This window comes from Haemaphysalis longicornis, unplaced genomic scaffold, assembly GCF_048455015.1.
Source record: "Haemaphysalis longicornis isolate Haplotype H1 unplaced genomic scaffold, Haemaphysalis longicornis Haplotype H1 scaffold_5, whole genome shotgun sequence".
NCBI lineage: Eukaryota > Metazoa > Arthropoda > Arachnida > Ixodida > Ixodidae > Haemaphysalis > Haemaphysalis longicornis.
This window is the reverse complement of record NW_027526385.1, coordinates 19,263,544-19,285,263: the sequence shown is the minus strand read 5'-3', so window position 1 is coordinate 19,285,263 and position 21,720 is coordinate 19,263,544. Positions and strand designations below refer to the sequence as shown.

The following is a 21,720-nucleotide window of genomic DNA, read 5'->3' as shown; positions in this document are numbered from 1 at the left end:
CTAAAGGTCGAAGACGCACATTTGCTGGCTTCACCGCCATAATATACGAATGTGCTGCACGCACACTACACTGCGATTGGAAGGTTATCGCGGGAAAGCTACCTACTCTTTTAAATGAAGCAGAGAGAAAACCAGCTTTCGCAAATCTTCCATGCCAGTTTCGTTATCTTCGGCGTAGATAAAAGGCAACCAAGTCTGTGGTTCATAACATCGAATGTAAAGCTTGAAACCCAAAGGGTGGAAAGTCAGTCGTGCGGGCCATTGTAGTAGCATGGAACAGACAGCAAGGGAAAGAAGAGTGCGAAATCTTGATTTTCATGGTTCCGAAACAAAACCGTAGGATGGTGGCACGCGTGGCCGCTCGATGCTGGCGCTATAACCTGCAAATCGCGCTCGACTGTACTGCATGGCTGATAAGAAAACTTATTAGTCCTTTTCCTGAAGGAAAATCTAAAACACGCGAATTTTGATATTAAACACGCAGTGTTGGTTTCCACTTCCGCCTGACCAACTTCTGGGACCGCGCGCCACTCACGAACACACTCATGATCACGTTCACGAGCGCGTGCCCGCATAACCGCCTGCTCTACGGACGAACGAATCATCCGTGGCCTCCCCATAACCGGCGAACGGGAATTTAGGTAATCATCATTATCATCATCATCATCATCATAATCTGGCTCCTTAAGGTGTGCTTTACTGTTAGCGTTCAGTATGCCCAAATGACATGTTAAAGTCAGTTGTTTCAAGCTTCGCTTGAAAAACAACGCGCAAGAAGCCTTGCCTACATGTTTCCCCGTCCCATCTTTTGGTCGACCGCCCCGCGCCCCCCCCCCCCCCCCTCTGAAAAAAAATTCCTGGCTACGCGCCTGGGGGAAGGCAAAGGACAGTCACGTTTTTCCACTAGAATAAAGCTCGAGGCTTCCAGGTTTAACCCGTGATGGAACAGACACATGTCTTTCCCATGGAGAAAGAGCGGAAATTGAAGAGTCGGCCCGAGCAGAAAAAATTACTCCCACCCCCCCTCGCGGGAACCGCTGTGTAGATGCGACGCATAGGGGGTTCCGTTGTTGTTTCCGTTAGGTTGATTCTCCCATCGCGTGAAAGGTGCCGTGAACCCCCTGCCGCGGCCATGACACAACGTGGCACGGCTATGACGCAACACAATCCAACACAATCCACTTTAATCCAATCCAATTCAAGCCAAGCCAAGCCAAGCCAAGCCAATCCAATTGAATACAATCCAATGACCCTCGCGAGAGAGTGTTCGCTATCGGAGAGGAGAGGGGGTGAGTGGCGGAGAGCCCAGCTCGCGCGGCGAGGAGAATGGGGGAGGGGTGTGGACGGACAACAACAACGCCGTATGGAGGGACAAGGCGAGTGAATGAGATGCAGTCGCATCTAAAACTGTTGCTGCCGCTGCCTGCTCACGTTTCAGCTCTTCGAGTAGCTGCGAATCACTCCCGGAAGAATGGCAACTTTCCCGCCCTGAACGCTGAGGTGCGCCAATATTACTTGTTCAGCCTAGAGTGCTTTCAGAGAGATATATTTGAAGGTGTCTTTCACTTAAAAGCCTGAGGCACATAAGCGGTTGCCGGCGATGAACATTCCGTTGGGCTGGTGGGAGGTTTAAACGTAGACGTCAGACAGCCCAGTGCCACCTGTCCAGTGTACTGAGTGGTCGAATATTTGCTGTGTTACACAAACAGTAATATGCCTACGACGCGGAAGTGAAACAGACAACTCCATGTTTGCCTGTCAGACTAAAGCTCGTGCCCCTCTCCATTTTCATGCAGCTAATTTTCTAGGAATTATGATGTCACACATTACAAACAAACGTGTTTTGTTTTATGCAATCTATTGGCTGCGCCCACGTTCGCAGGTCATCCTTCTTCACAGAGTAGAATGCGCTAATTTTTTGTTGTATTGTACGCGCATTTGGAAAATCATTTTGGGTGTAATCGAAGAATTCGCTTTCCAATCAAATAAATTTTATAAAGATGGTGTTATTCCCGTAAAGCGGCGATAAAAATGCGTTTAGAGAGAAAGTAAACGCACTCTTAGCGTTCTTTTTTAATTCTATAGTTCGTGGGCAAAACACGACACTGATGATGATACAACCGTCGTCTCTGCATCCAAAATTTTGAGAATACTGAGACAGCAATGACATAGTACCCCGATGCCCCTTATTTAGTTAAGGGTAGGGTGTAAAAGATTGCCCTGCTACATTTTATGTTAGGAACTTAATCACCTCAATGCATAAATTTCACACACTACAAGCCACTGTTTTTTATGAAGGCGTCCCCAATAAAAAGTGTCACATCCAGCGGGATATGTGGGTTTTATTCTTCCGACGAAAAATTTATGCGCTGTGCATTTTTTAGCACAATGTTTTAACGAGAAGATAACTTTCATTCATAGTTTGGGTGATGAAATACACAAGGAGCAGTCTCTTCATGCTTTTCTGAATGGCAATGCGGAACGCATCCGCTTCGCTGAACCTCAAAAACATTATATCCATGAACCTCCCGCAATACAGAGATATATTCTCCATACCAAAAATATTGGGTAGTCTTGCAAGCAAAATGTTCTTGCTGTTTCAAATGTGATACTTCTAGCGTTTTGTTTTTCTTCGCGCAAAGAAACACCAACGGGCCGCAAGAGAAATACTTTTCTTAATTACGGCTTATTCCGATTTCAAAAAATATTACAACCTTCCCCTCTGTCCAGGTACTAACTGTACTTTCACGTGCTCTGGACCCCCGCTAAGCACTATAGCATCTACAGCCATCAAACCCATGCTCGTGCATTTAGTGATTGCGAATGTTGGGAAGTGTACACGTCTCTGCGCCATAATAAACAACATTTTTCGCTAACGAGAAATATATTTCATGCACCATCGTCATTTTGTCTTTATTCTGGCCCACGTATGGGTATCGACATAGTGCGTAGTCGGCTTGGCGGAGTTCTCTTGCAAGTTATCATCGGGCAGCATCGGGGATACGGGCCCTTTCTTCTCACGACTTTGCAGCCACTGCCAGCGTGAGCGTGCCCACATCTGCAAATACAGAATTGAGAAGTGCTGAACAGTGGGATAAAGATAAAAAATCAAAGCCATTTTTTTAACCGAAAGCTGGTTAAAACGCGAAGCTTTCTCCCCTGAAACCGGAGTCAAAGAGTCCAAATACCAAACACCTTCGACGGTGTCGGAATGGCACAGTCGGGTAGACGACGGCTTCAGAACACGAGGGACCCGGTTTTCATTCCGATAACGGGTAGCGTTTCTTTCTTGAGGCGCTTGTTGCGCCTTTGCGTGTTATCATCGTTTTCGTTTTGAAAACTATTATGGAAAGTTCGCTTTTTTTGCGGGCGTTCTGGCACGACATCGATCGCTATCAGTGAGGAAAAGAAAGGTTCGCCTGAAAAAAACTTGTTTGAACAAGTATATTCACGTTATTTTTCGCTTATACATTTTACATGACACTATAATAACAGCACAAACCATAAAATACACATCCCCAGAGGTTTTATAAAGCAACAGAAAGATAAAGGACCGTGATAGTTCCTTTGCGGCTTTCTTGCTCTTGTAAGTGCGTTTGGCGTGCTATTCGAGAATTTCGAGAAATTTATTTTCTCGATGGTCTCAGTAAAATTCAACACAACACACATGCAGAATCAAAAAAGAACTTAGGGTGTGTGGTTGCAACCTTCCATTATGTGAACGCGAATACCGAGTTGAACCGTCTGTTTATCTGCACGTGCGTGTTTTGTTGAACATTGCAGCCTCGTCCGTCACCACTAGACTGGCCCCCTCGACAAACCCCTCCCAGGCGGGTTAAGCTCGATCGCCGTTGTCAGAAGCGGCGTGTTGCAGAGTTTTTCAATATACACCATTTGCGAAGCTCCGCTCCAGAGTACGGGCGGCGCAGGCCACCCTGCTCTACTGAAACTAAGGGGCAAGTCTACGCGCACGACACCTAGAAAACAAAAACCGGACCTTCCTGAGCACACCTTAAAAAAAAAACAAAATTTCATAACATAAAGCTTGCTTTTAAGTTAGAAAGCATAATCAAGTAATGTTTGTTTATGTTTTTTTGGGGTTTTGTTTTTATGACTTACGGGACCAGCCGCAAGCACTTGAGTAGTACTTCAATTTTCTGCCGACAGATGACAGGCTCGTCAACTTGCCCCGTGCTTGCTCCTCTTTGCGCCGGCGCGGGGGGGGGGGGGAGGAGGGGGGGCAACCGGGGACCGGCTTTTGATAAATGGGGCATATGGGGAGTGTCGCAACTGGTATATATAGATGAACTCTGACGTGTTGTGCCCCGCCAGTATTTTCTCGTCTGCGGACGGTTCGTATGCACGGGCGACAGCGGTCTACCTTAGAACCCCTAAACAAGCTACGCTGAAGAGTAACGGCCCTGATGCACGCCGGTAGCCATTTTTTGGTGCCTGTCGCCAGGGTGGTCAGCTTTATGCGCCTGATGGTGGCCCACCTTGGCCGGCGGAATTGGTCCGCGCACGTCTTGGCAACCATGACCGCTGTGTTTACTTTTTGATGATTTCAAAAGAGCGCGCCGGTGCGACAGGCTTAGGCTCGTCTGCGCTAGCGTAGCTTATTTAGTGGCTCTAGGTTATGCTAGAGCTGCTAAATAAGCTACGCTTTTGTTGTGGCTGTAGGTTACGTTAGGCCACTGTCGTTCTCTCCCATTGGGAAGCGGAGGAGCATTTTTCAACTTCCGGCCGATTGAAAGAGATGCAAAGATTGGCACGCCATTGCATGTCTGTCTGGGTCTTAAATACTCGGTGTCAACGTGTCATACCACTACACTGCACCCCGAAAATCACGATTTGCTGTAGGACGCGCACGCGACAACACTAAGCGATCAAAATGTCTCGGCCCATGTGGTCTTTTGGATAAACAAATGTCACGTGACGTGATTAGACCAATGACCGCTGTCGGCGGCATCCAACAACGAGACAAAAGAGCGGCGGCACTCGGAAACCCTATGTAGTGGCTCTAGCCGTGGATGGAACTAGCGCAGACAGTACGGGGCGCAGAGAATAGCACGCGGGACAGGCGCTGGTCTAACAACAGACTTTTATTCCTGTCCTGTCGTGTGTCCTGTGTGCTCCTCTCTGCGCTCCGTATTGTCTGCGCTGGTTTCATCCAAGATGCATTCGAACTTGCCCAACTTGCAACACTTTTGTTCTAGTCTATCCTATTTCGGAACAAATGATACCTTTTCCCGCTGCCCTGCTTCCAGCCTCTACTCGCACGGCTGTTTCCCTTCCACGGCGCATTTACCAGCCGTTTCACTATTACTGGGTTGCTATAGTCGGGGAAAACGTTCTGCGGCAATGTAGAGAAAGCAACGGAAGGGGGGGGGGGACTAACTAATTTGTGTTATATATACATTGCGCCAAAGTAGTCCCCGATAAAGTGGTTTCTGTTTCAATTTCGGCGTGAGAGACACGCATTTGTTACACCGTTAATTTCTTCGCATGAGCTCCGTGGTTGAGCGTGCTGAACCCCGATCATCGAGAATGCGGGATAATTGGTGTCTCCTTCGCTATGCCTGAGTGCTTTTTAAGCATAAGCCAATGCTTTGGCTGGAAAACACGGACCCACTCAATAAATAATAACGTGGGCGATACCGTCGAACCTCCACCCTTTAAAAATGACGTGAAGTTTGTCAGCGCTGCAGTTTTGAGGGCATACACTGATATGTATACTCTCCTGGAGCTGAAAATTGGGCAGCACTACTTACGTGTTTAACGTGTGGGCGCGGTATACCGAAAGAGCAGCACGCACACACTACGGCGCGAGGTCAAATCCCATTATGATCTCGTTGCGTGTGCTGAAGGGCGAAACTATCGTACTACTCTTGTCCTTCCGGTAAGCTTAATCGGCTTTCCAGTCTCCAAGCGAAGCCGTTTTACGCTTCGGGGACTTTGGGATGCCATGCAAAACCTCCGCCTTGAGCCATGCTACAGACTGACAGTACGTTCGCTTACGGCGGCAAGCTCGCTAAGTACGAAACACAGAAACGACGGAGAGGCCCGGTTGCGTCAGTTTACTTGGGCGAACGCATTACAAAGAACTGCCTTCAATAGTTTTAAGATCTTGTGGTCCTCAAGCTTCTTTACAATTTTGTGCGCTAATTAAATCGCGAGCTACTGTATGTGAAGTGAGCTGCAGTTGGTAGGACGCCATGTTTTTTTTTTTTTTTCTGTAAAGAACCTATGCGGCTCCAGTGGCGAGCGCCGCAACCAAAAAACCCCGAAAATCTAAAACATAATTCTCTCTGGTTCACATATTCGGGCTAATAATTTGGTGTCATTGTCAAACCAAGGTTTTGAATAAAACTTATGTATTGTTGCATTGCCGGGGTTGCACGCAACAAATTACTTTTGGAACTGCTTCCAGCTGCGCAGCGAAACGGCGTATTTCGACTCTGCAGCCTTGACTGCATTGCCACAGAAAGCTGTCCCCAAGTTTAATGAAAAGCAATGTCACAAACGCTGCAGAGCACTTTATAATGGCTGCTCAATAAACTATGGCCCCTCCCAGCGAACTGCCACATCCAAAAGTATTAGGAACGCGGGCTTTTTGTGTTTGACACTAGCGGTGTGAACATCGGGTAGTAACATTTACTAGACCTGTAAACGAATGATGTTGCATATTCATAACAATACGAGCGCACTAATTGCAACTAATCACCAAAAGAATATCCCAACAAAGATAGGCAAAAATGAACGCACCCGGTAATATACATTTTCTTGTCTCTTGTATCACAGCTCCATTCTTCGCAAGGATCAATTAGTCGGAGCTCTGAGCCATCCGGTATTCTGGTGCCCATGAATTCGCACATTCCTTTAATAACAGAAGAAATTATCGGTGCGGGTATTACTTCAGGCAGCTTGTCAATAACAGACATGTAAACTTGTACGAGAATACATTTTTTAGATGCGACGCATCTCTTGCTCTGGGGTATGTCCCTCCTGCGTCGTCGGCGTCCGCACACTACCTGCGCATGTGCATCTCTCCCCCGTTCTTCTCTCCGACAGCTGGCGCAACACTCTCACTCCGTCTCATTATCATAAGCAACAATAGCTGCGCGTGCGCGCTTCGCTCCGCTCGCGTCTGCTCCGGCGCGCAAGTGCGCGCATGCGCGACTCTCCTCCGCTGTCTTCTCTCCTTCAGGTGCTGTGAATATAAAGCGGGTAGCGCACTACGGCGGTTCAGTCAGCGCTCGCTCTCGTTCCCATGTATGAGAACACCCGCATGTGATGGAATGCATCATACGCGTTCACAACACGTTTCACCCGATTTAGAGAATCAACCCAATGGAAACGCCAATTGAACCCCCCGATGCGTCGCATCACATCAGGGTTCCCTCGCGGGAAGATGGGCGTAATTTTTTTTGTGTTTCACCGGGTACAAATTCTTTACGCTTCATTACACCAACCAATGGAGTACGACGGTCGTATTTTAGAGAGAGCTTGGGAGCTGTGCCAGAGCACAAGAAATAAGAGAGCATGGTAAGTAGTAAAAGATTCATAAAATCAGCACAGGTCTAAAGAAGTCGGAGGACTCCAAGCGCTTTTTACTATTAGGGAATCGAAAAAAACTTGTCCCGCTGAACGCCGCAAAGTGCTTCTTTGAGGGGCTATGTTGACATCGCCGACAATGTGTATTGGTGAATCGGCCATGAGATTTGCTGACGGCTGTCACCGTTATTATTTATTCTCCTTTGTGATTTTTTCAGAATCATGGGTTGGTATGTTGACGTGACAGCGTAATAGAAATTGGTGAAGCCACTGTGAGCTTCCAACGGTAGCTGTCATCACCATTGGCCAATCACCTGAGTGGGTATTGTATTCATCAAGCTTAGAAAACGTGAACATACATGCTAAGCTTTACACGTCAGTCACCTGAGTGGGTATGTTATGTGTTACGGTAATGTCAAGTCTAAATGCGTGCCAAGAAATACGAAAGCAGTTCTGCTTCGAGCTTCGTGCACGAGTTGTCCACATGTTACAGCGAATATATCATAGGCTTGGCTTTCATGCACCTTTTGGCGTCTTCGCACCAAAAGCCTCGAGAATACACATGTCCTTAAAACGTGACGCGTTCCGTGCCGCACTATGTGATTCGGAAGTAGCGAAAAAAGACTAGCATTAATCTTTGTTGGAGGAGTTGGTTCATCGCATAAAATAAAACAAAGAAAGCGCGAAAGGTCGAGGACAAACAACAAAAAAAGGCAAGGAACAGCTACCGTTCCGTCTGCTTGTTTCGCTTTGTCCCCGTCCTTCTTCGACTTATTTGCTTTTTAGCGTGTAGCTGCGCAGTGTATAATAGACAGGTCGAAGCCGTTTCACAATAAGACACAGGTGAATCGCGAAACAAACGGTGTGAAGCGGCAGAACGACGAATTCATTTGAGAACGTGGACTGGAAGCAAAGTTTATCAGGTTTGCAACTTATATACATGCTTCACTTCTCACAACCCTTAAGAACTGCTTGGTGCCTTTGTACTGTCCTCGGAAGGTGGGTAACTGACAATGGCACTACCCTGTGGTCGTAATGAGTGATTCCAGTGTGAATTTGCCGTACCTTAACACAGTGTAGTTTACGCGCTCCAAATTGGGGAAATTTGGCTTGCTGTGACACAGCAATGCAGCCCTATCGTTTACCGGGTGCAGCGGCCTACGTGCATCGATTCGATATAATCCTAGAATGTGTCTGTTGTTACAAGTATGCCGATCACTGTCCATCATTTCGACCACAGAATATTTGTGACCGTCGCTGCAAGTGACAATGACTTTACAGCTTCGGCAGGCCATCCACATTCGCGGGCAGAATGGGTTTGATTTTTTTAAAATAAACACATGAACGTATTCATTAGTTGGAGCTTCAGCCAGCTTTAGCCATGAAGCTGTAGTGGCACTGATGGTGCGGGCTTGGCTCGCCTTCCTCATGCCTAGGCTTGATTCCAAGTCAGTCCCATTCCTCTTAATCGTTTTTTTCCCTCAATCACTCTACTTTTATTCTCTCTTCCTTAGTCGGCATTTAAAAGCCACTTGTTTTGGTATAGAAGGTCAACTGCGAATTTTCTGCTGAGTGGATCGCTGACGGCATTCGAATTAAACGATTCCGCTTGTTTCCTCTTCTTGTACATTTCTGCAGGTCTTTGAACAATGTATAATTATCTTGGTGGCGGGCGATTAAGCTTAGTAAGCTTACTGTATTCTTCACGAGGGCAAGAACTGACGGTACCATTTATTCGATAATCGACTCAGCAAGTCGCCGCCCCGCCCCTTCCTTACTCCTTCGAACTCCGTAGAATTTGGGGTGAGACTGATTGCGACTCAAAGGTCACAAATGTCTTAATATAGCGTCACTGGTGTTGAGTGCTAGCAGTAGCGGGTTTTCAGAAGCTGCATGTGGCTGCGGTCCAAGTACCTTTCGTGTGTGTGGACCAAGGATCCGGTAGTGCAAGCGCCAAATAGGCAAGAACCATCAAAAGTACAGTGAAGGAGAAACAAAGCACTGAACAGGGAACACGTGATTTCAGCAGGTGCAGCTCAACGTTTTAACCCCGTGTACAAAGTTTACCACAGCGTTCGTTTAATGAAGAATAACACAAAGCCTGTCTCACGCCTGCATAATAGATAAGGCATCTGTTAGTACTCGGGAGCACGTAATGATTACAGATGTACCTTCATAGACATTCGCTTCCGAGGCGAAAGTATAGACGCAAAATACATAAAGCACATACGTAAGATATGTACGCCCACACGCAAGTACGTACAAACACAAATTACGTCGTCTGACAGCGTAGTGTACAACCAAAAATGGCGCAGCGTGTATGGAAGAAAGGAGTCCGAAGCCGCCAGAAATAAAGAATAACTGTATTTAAATCATACTGAATGGCTTCATCCTACTAACGTGGCATCCGAAAGTTCCTTGTCCTCCTCCTTTTCTTTCCTCCGTAGCGTCCCTGAGTCATGTCCTCTTCTTCATCTCGGTTACGTTGTGATGTGAGACACAATAAATTGCAATATCCTCACCGCCCCACAAAAAGAAAATGTAGTTAGCAAGCTTTGGGGATTATACGTATAGCCTTTGCCCCAAAATTCTACTGCCCCGGTCCACCTACACCCCTGCACATCGAGGTCGTCAAGTGGAGAAACTATATCTGTGTCACCCTTACATCTTCATCTTAGAAGGGCAGCGTTTCTGAACTTTCTTCAGTCGCTTGTGCTGGCTCCAACCTATATTTTTCTCCGTGTGATCACTTCTTACTGTCAGAAGCAAGCCTTCTATCTCACGTAGCGATTTACGCCCCCTTTTGTTCTCACTACTTTTCATCTGCCTCCCTTTCCAGAAACGTGCGAAACTCTGTTTAACTTTGACTTCAGCAGTTTGATACTACATGCATTCTTCAGGCACTGAACCGCAATCTGACTTGTGACGTGAGGGGGCTGAATGGCGGTTCTTTCTAGCTCGTTCGGTTTCGTTGGGTCTTTCTAGCTCGTTGGGTCTAGCTCGCTTTGGGCCAAGGATGGTAAATTTCACCGTCGAAAAACTGCACTGCGTGAATTTTGGCTTGCCTTTTGCGGGGGGTGCTTAGGCGGGAAGCTCGTGGGCTCAACTTTGTAAGATAGCGTAGGTTCAGTCTAGTAATTTCTCACAAGTTCGACATGCTTTGAATTGGGCTGTGTGACCGTGGCTGGTCTCTCCGAGTACTCGTCTCTATGAAAACCTTTCCTGTATGTGTGATGAGCCTGACGATGTTTTCGCGAAGTTGATTCCTTGTTGTCGCCTTTACAGCCTTCGTAAGCTACGCTCGTTTTATTCTTTCCACCTGTAGCCTTTGTCTCAGAAGTTCCTGCACTTTCAAGAACATGGAATGGCTCATAATCTTCGCCCACCTTCTCGACTTGGGGCTCACTCGCAATACGGCGATATTCGCTGCGATATCCGATGAACTGGCTGCAGACAAGGGCCCAAAAACATCCAACTGAAGACCGACTTCAACGCAGCCAGGCCGTTGTTTCTTGGGTGACAACGTACCTCTAGTGTTATAGGCTTCCAGAGGACGTGGGCTCCAAGTACAAGGCTTATCCCAGGTACAGCGCACATGCCCGGCCGAAGAAGTTTGTTCGCAATGGGTTCGCCACCGGTTTCGAAAGAAGCAACGAAGTCAGTGTCAGTGGGTATTTGAATAATATCCTTGCAAATGCACGAAACTCCAATTGCTTCTATAGGGAACACAACTTCGTTGTATTGGCTCTGCAGAAAAACTTGTACTAGATGTCATTCTCTTTTAATGACTCATCCTGTTTAAACGCATGAAGGTGAAAGCTTTTGTTCCCAATCTCCCGCAGACGAAGGGTACGCGACATATTCGCGCATGAAAGACCGCTTCTGCATCCATCCACTAGGCCGCGGGCGTAGGCGCATTGCGCATTCCCTTGAATCCATAACCTGCACGTCGGCAGCAGCACTTCCATGCCGAGAGTAGGGCGAGTGCGGCTGTGCAGGTTCCTCGCGTCGATTTTCGGTAGCATTTCGGCTGGCGTACCCGCAAATTTTCCCGCCATTTTTTCGCGGGGCTACCATGGTTGCCAGACCAGGACTGCCTTCTGTTGATTAACTCGCATCATCCGTAAAGGCCGCGGATCTGTCAGCCCGCTCTGGTTACAAACCCCTGCGCGCTCGCGCCGCGGGCTCGGGCTCGAACCCGGGTTCTTTTTTCGCCTCCCCTTTACGGACTGCCTTAACGGGCCCCATACGTTTGTAGTACCTCCCGTGGCGACGAAGCGAAAAAAAAACCCCGGGTTCGAGCCCGAGCTCGCCGCGCGAGCGCGCAGGGGTTTGTAACCAGAGCGGGCTGACAGATCCGCGGCCTTTACGGATGATGCGAGCTAATCAACAGAGGGCAGTCCTGGTCTGGCAACCATGGTGGCCCCGCGAAAAAATGGCGGGAAAATTTGCACTGGTAGGTGATGCTTTGTTGGCATTGGTCTGTAGAAATATGATCGGAATGACAGAACAGACAATTGAATTCGCTCGAGGAGCTAAAACTTAGCACAGCTGCATTTCGAAGCATCACCACATTTTCCGTTCCATAAACTGAGTCGGTGTGAGCTTGGTCTTCACTAATGCCGATCCTACTTATTTCTCTACTTTTTGCTTCAATCGTGAGGTGGGACAAGAGCTTTTCAAGCTCACCGTTAAAGGGCGCCGGTGACGCAGCTGCTCCGCCGACGGAGGACTCGCCGTCTTTCAGGCTTGGCCGTTGCGAACTGTGGGCTATCTGTCGGTGATAAGCAACTACGATTTCTGAAGGCAAGGCTCTCAGTAGCACATCAGTCATCATCGTAGAGTACCTAGTAGAAGAAACCTTCAGAGCCGTGAATCCACGCACATAACACTGCACGTGGTCCAGCAGTCGCCATAGTCCGCCTACATCATTAGATGACCCCACCGAAGGAAGCGCTCCAAGCTGCGCCAGATGCTCCTGCACAATGCGGCGGGTGTTAGCAAGGCGTCGCGAAAGAATTTCTACGGCGTCAGGATAACAGCCTTTTGTCGGTTGCATCCAGGCAATGGATGCAGCAGCCGGCCCAACCAGCAGTGACTGAAGGTACTGAAACGTCTCTCCGTTGTTCGGGCTGGTGTTTTCGCGGACGGCTGACTTAAACTGCGTCCGAAAGCTCAGCCACTGGTAAAACTTGCCGCTGAAGGTTTGGAGCTGCAGCATTGGGAACTTCAAAGAGCTACCATGGCGATGACGCTCGTCACTTTGAGGACCCACCAAAGAAGGAGTTGGGGCTGTCGATCTCGGCAGATGTTACCACTCCGTAGGAATCTGTCCTTGGACTTTAGCTGGTCCAGCATGCCCTTGGCGGTCCTCGTATGTCCTCACTGCAACGGACTCTGCAGCGAACTGTTCTTCCGGTGTTGCTCCCTCTAGCTCGGCGTTCAGTTTGCTCAGTTCTTCATTGTTGGACTGCAGCCTTTCTATGAGCGCACCCAAAGCCTCCAAGTCACAGTATCCAACAGAGCCTTCGCTTCATTATTAAGCCGTGTGTTCTGTTTCCGACGAGCCGTTCTCTTCATTTTCAGCTTCTCCATCCTGAGGACTTTACCGAGGCCTCCTTCGCTATGTGAACATTGATGCCGCTTTCACAGTTCTTCGTCCCTAATCCCTAGGCGTTGTGGCTTAAACTCCGTTCCCGGGTTTGCAGGCACCAAAGGACGCGGAAGAATAGAGCCCGAAGGTGCCAGAAAAAAAGAATTCCTGTTTAATTAAATCAGGCTGATTGACTTATTGCTACTAATATGGCATATGAAAGTTCCCCATCCTCCTTTTCTTCTTTCCTCCGTAGCGTCCCCGAATCATGTACTCTTCTTCATCTCGCTTACGTTACAATATGAAACGCAATAAAATGCAATAGCGTGCACTAGCTGTACAAGGCTGGAGAAATAGCTGAGCTGGCGGCCCCTCTCTCTTCTTCGGCGGTCCGGCTGTCGCTCCTCACATGGATGTCTGAACATAACCCAGAAAGTTCTCATGACTGGCATGCTCGTATCGTTTGGTCCTCAGGCTTTTCCACCTCTCCCAAATTGGACTGCGTTAGCACGCGCTAGAACCGGAGGCAACCGGCTCCGCAATATCGGCATCTGTAGCACGAGCTCCTCTGGGCTTCCCACTTCACGTCGGGACGTACGTGTACCGGGGACAAGAAGAGCACCTGAGGGATCATTCCGGGAACGCTGGGCAGAGTGCTCTAGAAGGTCAAGCCGGGCCGGCACGTGCAATAATGTCATAGCTAGTTCAGGCTTGGCTTGGCGCGTGCGCCTTGACGAAGGTAGTACCGGGAGCCTCGCGCCAGAGTTTTTTGCTTTGTATTTTTTTGCCAACACCAACCGACCAAGCCAAGCTGCAACAGCTCTACTGCTAAAAAAGGCCATTTCAGTTAACATTAACATCAGAAATAGTACCCGTCTAGCTGCGTTTCACGTGTGTTCTGATATCGTTAAGAACACCGACGCATAGTGAGGACTCCTGCAGCGGAACGCATAAACGAGGAGTGGTGAAGTGAACAAAACCGGCAATACGATTTGGGGTATCGTAAAATTCATTCACTCGTCTGGGGTAAATACTCCGGCTCACCGCATTGGACAATCGTTGCAGGTAATGCTCACAGGTTCGCCAGTCACCTTCACCGCCAGGCTGGAAGCACCAGTTTTAGAGACACTGAGAATATTTAAAATTAGGCGTTGCTGTCGCGCGAGCGAGATGTTCATTAAAATCAATATAGCGGAAACACGAAGTTTGACTATCAGCTTAAAAAAAGACAAATAGCTAACAATGTCACAACACTGAAGCCTACGCGGGATCCTTCAGAGTTTGAGGCATTCAAAGTCAACGAATATTCCACAGTAGGTTAAACAGCGTTTTTATGGTTTGACCATGTCCTCATCACCATCAGCCTTTGTACACCCACTGCAGGACAAAGGCCTCTCCCATTGATCTATAATTATCCCGGTCCTGTCTTGAGCACGTACGCCTTTATAAAAGTTCACGGTACGTCTGGGAGTTTTTTAACGACTCCTATCTCATTTTGCAAAATGTGCATAGAATATACGGTCTTGCAGTTGGCCAGCTCCGATGCATGGGGATAGAAAATCGAGTAGGCCTACCGACATTTCATATTAAACGTTACAAATCAAAAGTGTGTGTAGGTGAACGCTTAACAAGGCACACGTGTTGAACACTTAACGAGGCACATATAATACACAAGAAGAAACTCGCGCCGTTACCACCCAATAGCCTCACTTCCGTGATTCTTTTGCAAACCACGGTCGTCCCATTGGCCACCGCAGCGATGCAAAAGCTGACATCCACCACTTGCTGTGGTCCGGTCTCTCTTGCGTCCGACGAGGATGCGACATGTTGAGGCCACGGGCCTGCACGTAGACGACACGACCGCATACACTGCGTGGATACACGGGCCTCATCATCGCTCCTTCCTGGACTTCATCCGCGAAGTGAACATTGTCATGTTCATTTGATGAACTTTCCATATCATCCCCTCATACTCCCTCATCTACGCCCTGTGAACAAATAACCGTTATATAAAAAATGGTCGCCATCCCGCCCTGCGAAAGTGGATGTCGAGCGAAGCTGTTGTAACTCACTACAAATCATGATTAGGGAGAGAATGTAATGTTTCACGTCGTCTCGACAGGCTTGTCGCTTGCCCTCGGCCTCTCCCGCGTGAAATGCTAGGCCCTGTCTAGCCTAACGCATGCCTTCGGCGTTTTGGGCAACAACTGCTGTACATATAGTGACACTAGTCTTGCATAACCCTCAAAATTAATCTGCAAGCATAAAGCACACTCTTTTTTTTTGGGGGGGGGTACAATTGTTCACAGGAGCCTCATCAACCATGATGCGGTTTCAATTCTTGTTTTGTGGTTTTTTAACGAGTAGTGAGCTTTATGCTGTATGCCTGATTAGCCTGATGCATACGCTCAGCGTCTTAGGCGAGAACTGCAGGGTCCTGCACGGGTTTTTTGTTAACGACACAAACGTTTGCGGTCAACTAGAAGCTAACAACTTCGCTGTAAAAAATCCCCGTCAACACACTAACAACCAAAACCGAGACCAAAGAAAAAGAAATATGCTCCAAAACCCTAATGCAGCAAACAACAACGCACAAGTGACACCACTACAACTTCTACAACATCCTTGGGAAGAGAACTCTAACTACCGTCTCGCGACCACGTGTCCCTATTGCACAGGATCACCCCTATCGACGGCGCTCCCGTGACGTGGACGTTGCGTGGCCGTGACGCGGTGGTAACCATAGTCGTTATGCATGGTGTTGTGGTCGTCACTGCTCGTGGTAGATGCGAAGACAGTGGTGTCGTGGCGCCGTGCATACTGACGTGTGTCCTTTGTGGCTACCTCTGTGGTAGTTCACGCAGCTGGAGCCAGCCGCTTCCCTGGGGCCCGTCGCTGTGGCAGCAGAAGACACCGGATGGATCCGGAAGCGTCGTCATGTGAATGCCGTCAAAGCGTATGTTTATGGAGCGTTGACACCTGACGCACGCGCCCAACCATCGCCGCTGGGACCGAAATGCAGACGTTGGAGATACGAGGGGGAAGACGGAACCGATGCGACGTCGTCTCTCTGCCATCCAGGCTTGCGTTGCATAGTCAATTGCCTGGCCGCATCTTCCTGGCTTGACACTCCCAGAACGTCCAGTTCTGGTTGCTCAAGCTGTACCTTTCCGCTCCCTCTCAGACCGCTTGTCCTTGGCTTCAATTCTTTTTCAAGCGAAGCTTTATTAGTAGGGCCGATGGCCTCTTCTTAAAAAAAGTATTGCAGTTCCCCTTAAACCAGGTGGTTGGCCGAAAAACTCTGATACGATCTCGGAGCACATGGCGCGTGCTTCAGACCGTGCTTGCATTGTGTCATGTTCCCTGCCCCATTCACCTCTACGTCCCGTATGTTCGTCGGGTGTTTGTAGGGTTGGCTGGCTTCTCGGCGGAACATTCCAGTCTCTGCATTTTCTTTTTCGCCTTCCGTACTTTCTAAGTGCCTCATCACCACAGTCCTTTTCGGGGATTGCCCAATAAACCATGACAGTTGCCCGGGTAGCCCTGCCTTCCATCCTACCCTTCCGAGTAGTGTGGGCTTACCGCCAACTAATGAGGCCATTTCTGGAATTCAGTTATCGTTCACAATGGCTGAATTCTAGGCGGCGGTCTATCGAGCTAAACGGCGGACTGCTCCGGGTCCTGATGGCATTACTTACGAGGTATAGAAAAATATTCACGACCCAGCTCTCACGATGCTTCTGGACTCCGTAAATCAGGTGTGGCTATTTGGTCAACTCCCTGATTCCAGGCTACGTGAGGATATTGTTCCGATCCCGAAGCCCGGGAAACCACCGCATGAAATTTGCAACTTGCGGCCAATCGCTTTGACAGCTACCCTGTGTAAGCTGTTAGAGCGGATGCTTGCCACACGTCTTCAGTGGTGGCTTGACACTCGTCAATGGTATCATCTGGCGCAAATCAGATTCAGGCCTCATCAAGGCACGGAAGATAGCTTGGAATACCTGTCATCTATGGTTTTGGTGGGAGACCGTTCTCGCCGTGTGAGGACTGTACTAGCTATGGGCATATGCAAGGAGTATGAAAACGTTAGTCACGCTGCAGTATTACAAGTCCAAAGTGGTCTTCGCCTCCCAGACAAAGTCTGTGACTTTATCCGACACTTTCTGCAACGCCGGTCTTTTTCTATACGCATGAATAGTGGAAGGTTCGGCTGGTTTACACCGGTACGCGGCGTCCCACGAGGCTCTCTTCTGTCTCCGCTACTTTTTCACATTGTCTTGTTGCCGCAAGCGTGGCACCTTTTTACTATCCAAGACTTGTATTTCCTCAGGTGCACGGATGACATTACTGTATGGTCAGTTCATCCAGACCTGTCCCGACAAGCAGAGTGCCTCCAGCAAGCCTTATCAGACTGCCAGAAATGGTGCGAGTATGCGGGCCTTACCCTCTCTTAAGCGAAGGCTGCTGCGTTTTCCGTCGCGCAAGCTTGGGGCCATCGCTCCCTTGCATTATCTCCGTCCGCATTGCAGCTGAATAGGTCCGCCATTCCCATTGCTGGACACCTTCGGTCCTGCGATTGGAGATACCGGCTTCAGGTTCAGCGGCTCAGTGGCTCTGATCTGTTCTACAGAAAGCCTGACAAATGCTCCACCTGGTTCGTCACATCTACCAGAAGTCTGTCGGGGTCTGCTAGACGATTGCCCATCTCCTAGTGCACTACGTCCTGCAGCTAAGGCTCGTGTACCAGGCACAGTTCCGGCACATGACGCGAGGGGACTGGGACCGGCTGGAGGCTATTAACAGGGCCGCCATGCGCACTATTACTGGACTCCCCCGCCTAACACCAATTCCACAGCTCCAAGCAGAAGCCCAGTTAAACACGCTTGATGAACTCATTCATCAGCGTCGCTCCGCACGCCTCCTGAAACGTGGACTCGTTCCAGAGGCAGCAGCCCTCGCCGCGTACATGGGCCAGCCGCCGAATGCGATGCCAGCCTTTTCCGCCGCAAGGCCGCCCTGGCTGTCTTGTCAGGTGACGGACAACAAGCCTCTGAGAAGGCTACACGCCCGTACCTCGGGCCTTCACCAGCCTCCAGATGCCGTCCTTCATGTTTCTGACTGGGTGCCTGAGACGCAACCGCTGGTTGTCCAGGCTTTTGTAGACGCCAGGCCATACGACTGCTTCATCACCACGGCCTTGACGTGTCCCTCCTACCCTGCCCTAAATCAAAGCTGCGCTTACGAGTCACCCCGTGCACTCCCAAGCCTGCTAGCAGAACTTACTGGCATTAGGGATGGCCTGCAGGCGCTTGCATCGACTTTGACTACTGGGGACAAGCTGGAACTTTACACGGACTCAACGGCATCGACTGCGGATTTGCGTCGCGTTGCGTGTTGTACAATCCTGGCCGCACGCATTCACGAAATTTATGGATCCTTATCCATGCCCTGTCCGCGTTTCATGGATTCGCCGGGACATGCTTCCTGCCCACACAGTGGCGGATCGCACCTGCCACAGGGACATCCCACAGCCACTACCACTTCTTTCTGTATCTACGATAGAACTGCTGGTGGTAAAGGAAACCCTCCGTCACGCCACGCGTGCTTTACTTCCACCGCGTGGAACTGACCTCCTCAGTCGGCTTGCTCGTTGGGAGGAGGTCATGCTGCGGAGGCTTCGGGTTTGGGTGGCGTTATCCCCAGCAGTTACACACCCTTGGCCCACCCGCTATCACGCGCCGTTTGCGGACACTTGCCCCTTTTGTGTGCTTCCTGCGTCAGAAGCTGACGTGGAACATTTGCTGTGGGCTTTCCCAGGCGTTAGAGACGCCCGAGCGCTACACCTCCGAGGCATAGGGCTCCATCCTGGCAGACCCCGAGATTTAAATCGCTGGATATGCGGGTCCCAGCACCAGTCCCTTTTTGAATTTTCGCGTGCTACGAGTGCAGTGTTGTAAATATAAGAATATTTTCTTATGCCATAGGGCAATCTTTCGCAAAAAATGATTGTGATAGAATTCACTTTTTACTCAGCTACGGTCGATTTAAAAAATGGAGCTTGTATTTCGGCCTACTAGGAAAACAAATAAAGTGGTATACACAAGGCCAAATGGTGGTCCTCAAGCTTTCGCTAATATTAAACCGTCAAAGCATCCGACATTGTTCCTTGCGTGGCAGACACTTGTTTATTGTGACAAATGAGATCCACCAGCGGTGGCGATGTTGTCAAGGTTATAGATAAGTAAGCCTCCCTCATATACTTTTGAAACATTAAGTCCGTTCGTAACTTTCTTTAAAAAAAATCCTGAGGTTTCATTTCTTGGCGCGACACAAGAGGCTATCTAGAGCGATTTCCATTTTTGGTCCCTACTAGTGAAAGTTACAATGGTTACAACAGGTAGTACTGTAGTACAGTTATAGTCGCTAGTAGAACAGACAAGCATTAAACATAAACTACTAGCATCGTAAGAGGGGCTTTAAAATATATTTGGGCTGTTTTCTGTTAATCCTATTATTACTTTTATATCTGGTAATGCTAACGTTTTTTCCCCGCCAGTCCGTTTCTATTAAAGCACAGTAAGCCGAAGGCGACACATACCTCGATGTACCACAACTTGAGCGCTTACAATGTACGCCTCCGAAGCATGGAAACCGAGCCAAAGGATGGCTATGCCGGTGGTAAAAGGCATGACTTGTTTAAAACGTGTTTGCATATGTGCAAAACGAGAGCAGCAGACAACGCGGGCAACTGACTGTCAGCTGTAGGGCTGACAAAAAATTGTTTGAAAACAGCATCTTAAACAAAGAAGTGTTGTTCTACGAAAACATACAGGCTTTGACCTTTCGACCTCCTTGTTTGCGTCATATCGGCCCACTGAAATGACAAGTACTACAATGTCGTTCACTCTGTCAACAGGTGTTACTCTTAAGTGAGAGGACAAAATGCTCTGGTTTGGAGGACCATGCAATCTGTGCTGACCGTACCCAGCGGAGTACCAAAATACGGCCTTTGCAGCACGGTTGATAGTGTCACTTGGTTTTGAGTAATGCGGGCTCATGTTCCTAATTCGGCGCGCCCTTCGGGGCGGCGGCCACCTATTGGAGCCGCTTGCCCGAGACTCTCAACAGAACCAGTCGGAATTTTATCTGTCTTCGGAGACCATGGGATCGCCGAACTTTTTGCAGAGGAGTCAAATTCCGTACGCAATTTTGTGTAGGTATTTCTCTCATTAAGGGAATGTTTATGCATCGTTGTTTTCTCTTCACCCCCCGGGAGAGGCATTGTAAGAAGCCATTTATAGGCGTGCATTTTCAGGTAGTCATGGCCGAGGAGAAACGAAGGTACATATATGAAGACGGTCTCTGAATAAAAAGCGTGGCGGGGTACCTATACGCGGCACCGTAGCTTGTGTTCATTTAATATTGTGCTCCCTTGCGACTGTTGAGAAGCGCATGCAAAGGACGTACCTTCTGTGCAGAACGTGCACGAGGTACTTGTCGTTACAGGAGCTTGAACCCATTCCCTCGAACACCACTTTTTAGGCCATTTTTACCGTCTTGTAATTCGGTCAAGTCAACAAAAAAGAGCTATATTTGCCACTAAATAATTCAGAATATAGACCGATTTCAGGCATAACATTTCCAGTATAATACCTGCTAACTAAGGAATCAACTTTCTGAAGTTTTAGACCCATGTCCTGGATAAATACCCACCTAAATGGCTCGAAAACGGTGTCTAGGCTGCTAAGGCATCGCGAATGGGAATCACAAGGCAGTGATAGCGATGTACGGCCAGGACATTCGATACCTAATAAGGTGGCTATACGCAGAAGTCTTACTTTATTCTTTGTGGACTAATAATTTATTTAGAGAGATATAGGTGGAGAGTCGTTCAACTCCGGCCTTCGCGTTTGTAATCTGGCAAAAAAATACAGAATCTCTGCGGAAATACTCGAAATGTATTGAAAAAGTGAACTAAGGCGGGCCAGTTGGTGTATGAGGCTACTTGAAAATGTGTAACAAATGTTCACTTGATAGCCACTTTTTAGATCGTTCTAGGCTTTCTTTGAGCAGAGAAATTTCGCAATTATGGATGCCTTGTAATGAGGCCCTACTTTTATCTAGGGGCTCATTCTTCAGCAGCAGCCTCTCAAGCTACTTGTTTGGAAAATTCAATTTGAGGATGGTTGTTATATCCGACGTTGTTTTCCACAACTTATTTACACAAACGATGTTTTCTCTGCCCAATTTACTATATCAATTGGTGTCTAGACATAATAACATTGGCTTCATTTATATCATGTATTCGCACCGCAGCGTCGATTTTAGAAGAAAATTAGACACGGAAGAAAAAAATCTGCAGAAATTGGAAAATTGTCTAGTAATGCGTGTCATTCTTTTGCCGTAAGTCAAAAGTGTGAGTTTTTACGGCCCGATTTTTAGGTTGTTTTATTGTTTCAAGCTTTCTGTTATTACTTGGGGCAATGGTATAAATATATAGCATCACAGAAGTTAAGTTCCTTAACTTTTCCAATTATGTCTTTTTCCGCAGATGCCCCGCACGGGGCACC

The 21,720-nt window shown here is 48.4% G+C and overlaps 1 long non-coding RNA gene across 1 annotated transcript; it reads right to left on the bottom strand.

The window, feature by feature from the left end:
- Positions 1-2,900: 2,900 nt before the first annotated feature.
- On the bottom strand, positions 2,901-19,882 carry LOC144139090 (uncharacterized). The gene is made up of 3 exons (XR_013316038.1): positions 19,749-19,882; positions 6,766-6,877; positions 2,901-3,058 (listed from the first exon to the last, which is right to left on the bottom strand). It is a non-coding gene; the product is annotated as an uncharacterized LOC144139090 (long non-coding RNA).
- Positions 19,883-21,720: the final 1,838 nt, after the last annotated feature.